This window comes from Peromyscus leucopus, chromosome 3 (genome assembly GCF_004664715.2).
Source record: "Peromyscus leucopus breed LL Stock chromosome 3, UCI_PerLeu_2.1, whole genome shotgun sequence".
Classification (NCBI taxonomy): domain Eukaryota; kingdom Metazoa; phylum Chordata; class Mammalia; order Rodentia; family Cricetidae; genus Peromyscus; species Peromyscus leucopus.
In genome coordinates, this window is record NC_051065.1 from 3,222,830 (window position 1) to 3,234,232 (window position 11,403).

Sequence of the window (11,403 nt, forward strand, 5' to 3'; positions counted from 1 at the left end):
TCTTTTCCCGAAAATAATTTGTGCCATTTGTAGCTACTCTTCTGGTCCCCTGGGAAGAGTATTAAGGCTGGACCATAACAATATTCGAGATGTATATAGGAAGGCAACTGATTTTTTTTTTTTTTTTAGTTAATCTTGGATCCTGCCACATTACTGAAGGTGTTTATCAGCTGTAGGCGTTCCCTGGTAGAATGTTTGGGGTCACTTATGTAGACTACCATATCATCTCCAAATAGCAAAAGTTTGACTTCTTCCTTTCCAATTTATATCCCCTTAATCTCCTTTTGTTGTCTTATTGCTATAGCTAGAAATTCAAGTACTGTATTGAAAAGATATGGGGAAAGTGGACAGACTTGTCTTGTTCCTGGTTTTAGTGGAATTACTTTGAGTTTCTCTCCATTTAATTTGATGTTGCCTACTTAAATTGCCTTTATTATGTTTAGGTATGTTCCTTGTATTCCTGTTCTCTCCAGGACTTTTATCAAGAAGCAATGTTGGATTTTGTTAAAGGTTTTTTTCAGCGTCTAATGAGATGATCATGTGGTTTTTTTTTTTCCTTTCAGTTCGTTTATATAATGGATAACATTGATAAACTTTTGTATGTTGAACCATCCCTGCATCTCTGGGATGAAGCCTACTTGATCATGATGGATGATTTTTTTGATGTGTTCTTGGATTCAGTTTGCCAGTATTTTATTGAGTATTGTTGCATCAATATTCTTGAGGGAGCTCTGTCTGTAGTTCTCTTTCTTTGTTGCATCCTTGTGTTGTTTGGGTATCACGGTGACTGTAGCCTCATAAAAAGAGTTTGGTAATGTTCCTTCTCTTTCTATTGTGTGAAACAATCTAAGGAGTATTGTATTAGCTCTTCTTTGAAATTAAGGTAGAGTTCTGCTCTGAAATCATCTTGCCCTGGGCTTTTTTTTTTTTTTTTTTTTTTTTTGGTTGGGGGCCTTTTAATGAATGCTTCTATTTCCATAGGTGTTATAGATCTATTTAAATTGTTTATCTGGTCTTGATTTAATTTGGGTACATGGTACCTATCCACAAAATTGTCCATTTCTTTTAGATTTTTCAATTTTGTGAAGTACGGGTTTTTGAAGTATGACCTCTGAATTTCCTCTTTGTCAGTTGTTATGTTTCCCTTTTTTCATTTCTGATTTTATTTATTTGGTTATTCTCGGCCTTTTAGTTAGTTTAGATAAGGGTTTGTCTATGTTGTTGATTTTCTCAAAGAACCAATTCTTTGTTTCGTTGATTCTTTGTACTGTTCTCTTTGTTTCTATTTTATTTATTTCAGCCCTCAATTTGATTATTTCCTGGTGTCTATTCTTCCTGGATGAGTTTGCTTCTTTTTCTTCTATAGCTTTCAGGTGTGCTGCTAAGTCACTAGTGTGAGATTTCTCCAACTTTTTTATGTAGGCATTTTGCACTATGAACTTTCCTCTTAGCACTGGTTTCATAGTGTCCCATAAGTTTGGGTATGTTGTACACTCATTTTCATTGAACTCTAGGAAGTCTTTAACTTCTTTATTTCTTCCTTGACTGAGTGATGATTCAGTTGAGCATTGTTCAGTTTCCATGAGTTTATAGGCTTTCTGTAATTTGTGTTGTTGTTGAGTTCTAACTCTAAGGCATGGTGGTCCGATAAAATACAGGAGGTTATTCCATTTTTTTATCTGTTGAGATTTGCTTTGTGATGGAGTATATGGCCAATTTTACAGAAGGTTCCATGGGGTGCTGAGAAGAAGATATATTCTCTTGTATTTGGATGGAATGTTCTGTAGATGTCTATTAAGTCCATTTGAGTCATAACATCTGTTAGTTCCCTTATTTGTCTGTTAAGTTTCTGTCTGGCAGACCTATCCTTTGGTAAGCGTGGGAAGTTGAAGTCTCCCACTATTAGTATGTGGGGTTTGATGTGCGATTTGAGCCTCAATAATGTTTCTTTGACATATGTGGATGCCCTTATATTTGGGGCATAAATGTTCAGAACTGAGACTTCATCTTGATGGATTTTTCCAGTGAAGAATATTTAATGTACTTCTTGATCTCTTTTGATTAATTTTAGTGTGAAGTCTATTTTGTTAGATATTAGGATAGCTACACCAGCTTGCTTCTTAAGTCTATTTGATTGGAACGACATTTCCCAGCCCTTTACTCTGAGATAGTGTCTGTCTTTGAACTTGAGGTGTGTTTCTTGTATGCAGCAGAAGGATAGATTCTGTTTTCATATCCATTCTATTAGCCTGTGTCTTTTTATAGATGAATTGAGTCCATTGGTATTAAGGGATATTAATGACCAGTAATTGTTAATTCCTGTTGTTTTTTGGTGGTTGTGTTGTATGTTTCCATTCTTTAGGATTACTTGGTGTATAATCATCTATTGCCTATGTTTCATGGGTGCATCTAACTTCACTGGGTTGGATTTTTCCTTTTAGTGCTTTCTGTAGGGCTGGACTTATGGAGAGGTATTGTTTAAACCTGGTTTTATCATGGAATATTTTGTTTATTCTGTCTATGGCAATTGAGAGTTTTGCTGGGTATAATAGTCTGGGCTGGCATCCATGGTATCTTAGTGTCTGCATTACATCTGTCCAGGACCTTTTGGCTTTCAGAGTCTCCATTGAGAAGTCAGGTGTTATTCTGATGGGTCTACCTTTATATGTTACTTGGCCTTTTTCCTTTGCAGCTCTTAATATTTTTTCCTTTATTCTGTATGTTTAGTGGTTTGATGATTATGTAGTGAGGGGACTTCTTTTAGGGGTCCACTCTATTTGGTGTTCTGTAACCTTCTTGTATCTTCATAGGCATTTCCTTCTTTAGGTTGGGAAAGTTTTCTTCTATGATTTTGTTGAATATACTTTCTGTGGCTTTGAATTGGTATTCTTCTTCTTCTATCCTTAATATTCTTAGGTTTGGCTTTTTCATGGTGTCCCAGATTTCCTGGACATTTTGTGTTATGACTTTTTTGGCTTTAGTATTTTCTTTGACTGATGAATCTATTTCCTCTATTGTATCCTCCATGCCAGGGGTTAAGCTTACATCTGTAGTTCCTGTTCATTTACTCAGATTTTCTATTTCTAACATTCTCTTGGTTTGTGTCTTCTTTATTGTTTCTATTTTGCTTTTCAGGTCTTGAACTTTTTCCTTCACCTGTTTAATTGCTTTTTCTTGGTTTTCTTGGCTTTCTTTAAGGGATCTACTGATTTCTTCTAATTTTTTGTTTGTCTTTCCCTCTATTTCATTAAAGGAATTTTTCATTTCTTCTTTAGAGGCCTCTATCATCTTCTTAAAGTCATTTTAATGTCATTCTTTTCTGCTTCTTCTATGTTATGATGTAGAACCACTAGCTTCTATATCAGATGCCATATTGTTCTTTGTGCTGTTGAATGTATTCTTGCACTGGCATCTACCCATCTCTTCCTCCAACTGGTGCAAATGGTGTCTGTGTCTCAGGGAGCCACTCTTGGTCCAATCAGAGCTGGCAGAATCTGTGACTCAGGAAGCAGCTGTGGTTTTGGAGTATGGGTGGGTTTGAGGGGTAGATTGGGGCTTGTAGGTCACAGGGTCCATGGGGGGGGCATTGTCAAGCCTGCCTGCAGGAGTCCTATGTGCTGGCCTTCCACTGGGGCTGCAAACTATTTTTTATTTTTTGAGATTACAATAAAATTATACAATTTCCCCATTCCCCTTTTCTTCATCAAAACTTTCCCAAATATCCCTCCTTGCTCTTTCAAATTCATGGCTTATTTTTTTCATTAATTGTTGTTACATATATAGATACATACAGACATACATACTTCTAGAGACATAATTATAATATGAAGGGCTAATATATGAAATATATAAAGAGCTAAAATAACACAGTAACAAGTAAACAACTGGCAAGTAGCAAACTGGCAAGAGCCTTGCACAGATATTTCTAAAGAAAAAAATGAAAATCACAGTGCAACATCATTTATTACCTATCATGGAGGGTATTATTAAAGACAAAAGACAAGCATTTGACAAGGATATGGAGAAAACGGAAAACACACTTTTGAAGAGAATGTATGTTATTGATTCATTGAAGAAAACTCTATGGTAGTTCCTAAGACACTTAAAATGTAATTGGCATATGATGTAGCAATCCCACTTTCGTTTGCCTAAAGATTAGAAACCTGTTTGTTAAACAGGTATCTGCACTCCTGCTGTACTCATCGAAGCCCCGTTCACAATAGTCAAGACATAAAGTCAATCACAATGTCTATCAACAGATATGCATAGAGGGAAAATATGGTGTATATACATAACAGTCTTAAGGAATGCTGTCATTTGTGTTAACATGGGTAGAATTGAAGAAAAGTATGCTAAACAGAATGAGCAAAGACTAAATACCCATGTTCTTAGCTCTACTGGGGACACAAAACAATTTAGTCCATAGAAGCAGGAAGTAGAAACTTGGTTAAAGGCTATGAGAAAGTATTGAAATGGAAAAATAATATATAAAAGATACAAAGTCTTGGAACAAATGAGTTTTTATTTTGAAATTAATTTTACAGTGTGGTGAATATGATAGACAAGTGTGTTTTACATTTCAAAATTTTTACATGTAAATTTTAAATGTTCTTATATTATGGAAGTATTTTAGATGATGGATATGTTGACTTAATTGTCTCAGGTTGTCTCATGAATCATAATGTCACTCTATATTCCATAAATATTGATAACTATAAGTTGTTAATTTGTGATATTTTAAGAAGATATAAATTTTTTCTCTCTTAAATATTTTATTTATTTACTTGTTAATTTCATGTATGTATGTGTGCTTGACCATTACACAAAGCATATGTGTGAAGATCAGAGGACATCTCATGAGGGTCAGTTTTCTCCTTCTACCATGCGGATTTCTGAAATAGAATTCAGGCTATCATGTATGGTGGCAATCACTTATCCCATGAGTCATCACTTCAACCCCAATCTATCTTGTCTACATTTTACTTTTACACAACATTATGATTATTTTTCCCAGAGACTATTACTGTAAATCCATTCTACCCAATTTCATTTAGTTTACTTTTTCATTTGTGTACTTCTTGCCTGTTTTGCAAACTTACATATATTGAGGAAAGGCACAGGAACAGTATTTTATGGCTTAAATTAGAATCTTAGATCACTAAGTCACTGTCTTTGTAGACTTGACATAATAAATGTCTTAATTCTTTTTTATTTTATTTATTATCTCTTGAAAAATATTTCTAAGGAATTTATATTTATTAAATGATTAATATTTTATGTTTTGTATTACTACTATAGACATAAGACTCAAAGAATCACTCTAATATTAAAACCAGAAGACATAATGCCAATAAGTGAAGAAATTTATGGAAGTAAACCATGTAGGTTTTCAGAAAACTAGAAATCCCAATAAGCTTACATGACTTGGAGTTCTCAGAAATTATTTGATTTAAGCAACATTTACTACATATCTAATATTTCACACTTATCTTCTCTAGACATATCACATAAAAGATGAGGTGACTAAGACATAACATGGACTGTGGGTACAATATATGAAAACAAAGTAACTGTGATACACTGAAGTATGCACATTTGCATATTAAACACAAAACCAATTCAATAAGCCCAAATACACAGGTCTCATGAAAACACAAACAATATGAAAAGTCAAGACAGTATATCTACCCCCAAATGTATCAGTCCTATAGAAATGTTCTCCAATGAGAATTTTCTAGGTAAACCCAGGACACAGATTGTAAAAGAACAAACACAAACTTCATGAAAGAATCCAAGGAGTTTAAAGATGAAGTGTTAATCAGTTCAGTGAACTTTATTAGAATTGCAATAAACATTTACATAATGACCAAATAGACACATGCATACAGCAGAATAAAATGATGAAGACAATCCAGCATTAGAGGATGAACTCAGTTAAGAGAAAGAAACATTGAAGAAAACTTAAGCTGAAACAAAGTTGCAAGTGAAAATTCAATAACCCAACCAGAAAATTCAGGAGAAAGCTGCACAAGTAGAATCTATCAAGTAGAAGAAAAAGGAACTTGGAAGATAAAATAAAGGAATTAGACCACACAAGCAAAGAATATGAAATGTTTTTAAAACAGGCAAAAAGAACACACAGAAACTGTGGAACACAATGTAAAGATCAAATATTTGAATCACAGGCACAGAAAAAGGACATAAATCGGGCCAGGCGGTGGTGGTGCATGCCTTTAATCCCAGCACTCGGAGGGCAGAGGCAGACAGCTCTCTGTGAGTCCGAAGCCAGCCTGGTCTACAGAGCAAGATCCAGGAAAGATGCATAGCTACACAGAGAAACCCTGTCTCGAAAAACAAAAAAAAAAACAAAAACAAAAAAGGACATAAATCTCAGGCGAATAGCATAGAGACCAGATCTTTAGCAAAAGCATAGAAGAAAAATTGCCTACACTAAGGAAAGATAAACTAATACACATTCAAGAAACACAAAGCACCAAAAAAAAAAATGTTCCCCATGGCATATTATAGTCAAAACATGAAATATACATAACAAAAAATGAGTATTGAAAAAAGAAAGAAAAAATACAAGTCACATATAAAAGAAAGTCCATCAGAATAACAGCTGGTTTCCAAGTGGAAATTTTAAAAGCCAGAAGAACCTGGAGCAGTATACTCTAAGTTCTAAAAAGACTATAGATGCTAACCTAGACTATATTGCCTTTGAAAATATCTGCCATAGTTGAAAAAGAAAAAGGAAAAAAAAATCGATGATACAAATATCTAAAAGGATTCATTTTTACTAAGCCACCCCTGCATGTAGAGCATACTGGACGCAATGCTTTGTAATGAATAGAGTAATAAGCATAACAAAGAGACTGTAGAAAGAAAATGAATTAAATGTATATATTGAAACACAAAGTATAAGTAAGAAAACAAACACCGTAATTTTTTAAAATGACTGAAATAAATCCATACTTTCCAATAATAACTTCAAATATCAATAGCCTCAATACTCCAGTCCAAAGACACAGACTGTCTCAATGGATGAGAAAACAAAATCTGTCTTTCTGTTGTCTACAGGAAACTCATATCCAAAGATAGAAACCATCTTACAATGGAAAGATGGAAAATGCACTCTAATCAAATGAAACCAGGAAGCAAGCAGACATGGCTACCCTAATATCTGAATTAAATAGACTTCAAGAAACTCAGCAGATTACATTAATATTCATGTGTATGTCTACTTGTCATGACAATAATTAAAGAAATTTGTAAAGAAATAGAAAGAGGGCTTGCAGGTGGGGTAAGGGAAATGAACAGTTGAAGTGGGGAGGACACAATAGAAATTGCTGAGGATCACCATGTACTCTATAATGTATGAAATTCTTTTTCTTTCATTTTTCTTTATTAAGAAAATTTCTACTCACTCCCCATACTATCCACAGATTCCCCACCTCCCTCCTTCCAACCCCCAGTCCTCTTTCCCAAGCCACCCCACATCCCCACATTCCCTCAAATCGAGGTCTCCCACGGGAGTCAGCAGAGCCCAGCACACTGAACCTAGGCAGATCCAAGCCCCTTCCCACTGCACCAAGGCTGTGCAAGGTGTCACACCACAGGCACCAGGTTCCAGAAGCCTACCCATGCCCCAGGGACAGATCCAGATCCCCCTGCCTGGGTGCCCCCAAACAGTTCGAGCCAAACAACCGTCTTCTGTATCCAGAGGGCCTAGTCCAGTCCCATGGGGGCTCCACAGCCACCAGTCCACAGTTCATGGGCTTCCACTAGTGTGGACGGTCATCTCTGCTCGTCCTCCCATCATGATCTCAACGTCCCTCGCCTGCAGTATCTCTCCTCTCTCTCATTAGTTGGATTCCCAGAGCTCGGCCTGGTGCCTGACCATGGATCTCAGTATCTGCCTCCATCAGTCACTGGACAAAGGCTCTATGATGACAGTCACGGTATTCACTAGACCAGTCACCAGAGTAGACCAGACCAGGCACCCTCTGGACCACTGCCAGCAGACCAAGGTGGGGTCAACCTTGTGGATTCCTGAGAGCCTCCCAGCACCCTGCCTCTTCCTATTCCCATGGTATCTTCCTCCCTGCCGTCCCACTCTGCCCCTGTTCCAGCTTGACCCTCCCATTTCCCTATGTTCTCATCCCCCACTCCTCGCCCTCTGCCAGCCCCCCCCCACACACACACCCAGTCCACTCATATAGATCTCATCCACTTCTCCTTCGCAGAGTCATCCATGTGTCCTGGATAAAGAAAATATGGCACATATACACAATGGAGTACTACTCAGCAGTAAAAAAACAATGATATCATGAAATTTGCAGGCAAATGAATGAAACTAGAAAATATCATCTTGAGTGAGGTAACCCAGACTCAGAAGGACAAACATAGTATGTACTCACTCATAAGTGGATACTAAATGTGAGGGAAGGGATGGCCAGACTGCAACCCACAACTCCAGAGAGGCTAGCTAACAGGGAAAGACCCTAATTATGAAATTCTTAATGAAACAAATTGTTTTGTACAATTAATAAATGCTAATAAATTTTTTAAAGAATTTATGTTTCAGTCTACTGGAGAACCATTTATAAACAAACATCTACTTGAGACTTCTGTTTGGATCACAGTTGGGAGGCCCAGATATGTTTTCACTGAGGTGACTCTCCAAGTGATTCCTCTCTATCTCTGAGCAAAAATAATTCAATATTACCCTGTTTTATTCAACAAAGGTTTTTAGAAAATTCAACTGTGAGTATAGTGCAATTCCCAGTATTGAAGCTCCAGGGTGGAGACAGTATCCACTGTTCAGGAAGTTTCAATGAATAGAGAAATGAAAACATGGAAATGAAAATATGCCCACAAGGATATAGTGGGAAGGAGCTGATCATGACTCAGCACTATCTCATTCCCTTCCCATGTAGTAAATCACTAATGACAGGTTTGTGCAGCATTTGTTGTGAGAATACACATGAATTATAATCGGAAACTGTTCCTATCAGAAAGGACATAGCAGCCAATTGTGCCTGTTGCATAAATGCCATGCCATAAACAGTACATTATAAATTCAGTATTTTGTGGGAGCTGGAGGGATATCAGAGCCATGGTTGTTAAGAGCACTTGTTGCTCTTACAAACGACCTAAGTTTGAGTTCTATCATCTGTATGGTGGACCACAAGCATCTATAACTCCAGTTAATGGGATCTGATGCCCTGTTTGGACCCCTGTGGGCACATATATACATGCAAGCAAAACACACATTAAAAAATAAAATCAACAAATCTAGCATTTTTTCCCTTTTTCTACAAAGGACAAGGAAGTGATACCTATTAAGTCTCACCAATGATTTAGCATGATCTGAACAACGATGACACCAACAGACATGCTGACATGGAAGAAGGAAAACTCACTAGGCCTCAGCCCAACACAAAGAGCTACAGACAACTGAGGAATGATGAGAACAGGGGAAAATAGTCTTTCTTGGGAAACTGCACACCAACTAGTTATCCAATTCCAATGCCAAGTGGTCAGCTCTGAAAAAATACAAGTAACATTATGTAGACTGAGCAGGTTATGTTTATATATTTAGGAATGTGTACGTGTGTGTGCATGCATGTGTGTGTGTGCACATGCATGCATGCATGTGTGCACGTGTGTGTGTGTGTGTGTGTGTGTGTGTAAAACAATAGTTAAAGAAAAAGAGGTCATGGATTTGAAGAATGGAAAATAACCAATAGCTACTCATACATGCATGTATACATAGACTCACACATATATGTATAGTCATGATGGAGACAGAAAAACTCAGATTCACTTATTATAATGAATTGGTTCCATTCAGAGGTTGAAACACCCCAAGAGATAGTAAGCAGACTAGAGACCCAGGAGAGCTGATGGTATGATTCCAGTCTGAGTCCAAATCTGAAGGCGGAGTGCATCAGTGTTCCAGATGTAAGATAGTGCAGAGTCTCCCTTCCTCTACCTTTTGGTTCTAATATTTTAGACTTTCATACACTGGTCCTTTTCAGACCATGGAAGGAGGCCCATCTACATTGCTCTAAGCAATATATTTTCATCTGCTCATTGAACTGTCATTCTCATATAGAAAAACTTTCAAAGACACAATCATAGTGTGTAGCCAAATATCTGGGTACTGCATGTCTTGATTAGGCTGTTACAGCAAGGTAATCATGACACTAGGCAGCTTAATGTAGCAGAATAAGTCCTGATGACAAGCTACAGGCTTTTACATTCTTGCCTCAGAATGCAAGGAAACAAAATGCCTTAATTCAGACTCTTAAAATTTTATACAAGAAGCAAGCAAGAAATGTTCCTGGAGACTCAACGAGAATGAAATATCCACTTTAGCTATTTGGTAACATTCTAATTTGTTCACGTTCTTGGTACCAGCGAAGACAAAGGCAGCTATACCATTATGTATTTAATTCGCTGGCACATAAACCATGTAATACTAATATCAACCAATATTCAAATATGTTTTTCTAATTATTAAACCCTTATGCTACACATTTATGATTTTGATACTGTAACAGAGCTTCTATTCAAGGCTTAGGATAGTTTTTAATATTCAGGAATTGATGAAATTATACATTATGTATTGCATACATTGTTTCACAGTGACTTCCCTGACTCTTTTTCCTTGATAGAACTGTCGTTCCAGTGAGGTAAGTGTTTAGGCACTAGTTTCTCAGCTAGGTTTTGAAGCCTGATAAAAGATTTGAGAAGGATTGTTCTCTGTTGATGTTCCCCACTTTGACTAAATGATGTAAAATGTTTTGGTGAACTTCCTTTTTGGACACTAGCAACCACTGGCTATCAATGTTTTCACGCACTAAACAACAAAGATGAGAAGAGTAACAATAATGACTTCAAAATGTTTATATTCTAATTTATCATGCCTTCTTCACTTATTGTCTTGAAAAAAAAATTTCCCTCCACAATTTGGTTGCCCTCAATTATAATTGTGTAGGAAATGCAGGGTAAGTGGCTGATTCTTTCTCTTTATTACCGGGTTTCAGAGTAATAAGTTGGTCCCCTCACATTCTTCAAACATAGCCAAGAAAGGGGTTTTTGTTTTAATGGTGCTGTGGAATAATCTTTTTTTTTTTTTTTTTTTTGGTTTTTTAGAGACAGGGTTTCTCTGTGTAGCTTTGCGCCTTTCCTGGGACTCACTTGGTAGCCCAGGCTGGCCTCAAACTCACAGAGATCTGCCTGGCTCTGCCTCCCGAGTGCTGGGATTAAAGGCGTGGGCCACCACCGCCCGACTGGAATAATCTTTTTGTATACTCTGAAGATGTGTCTTTGCCAAGTCGCCTTCTGATTGGTTTGATAAAAAGCTAAATGCCCACTCTCCAGGCAGGAGGTATA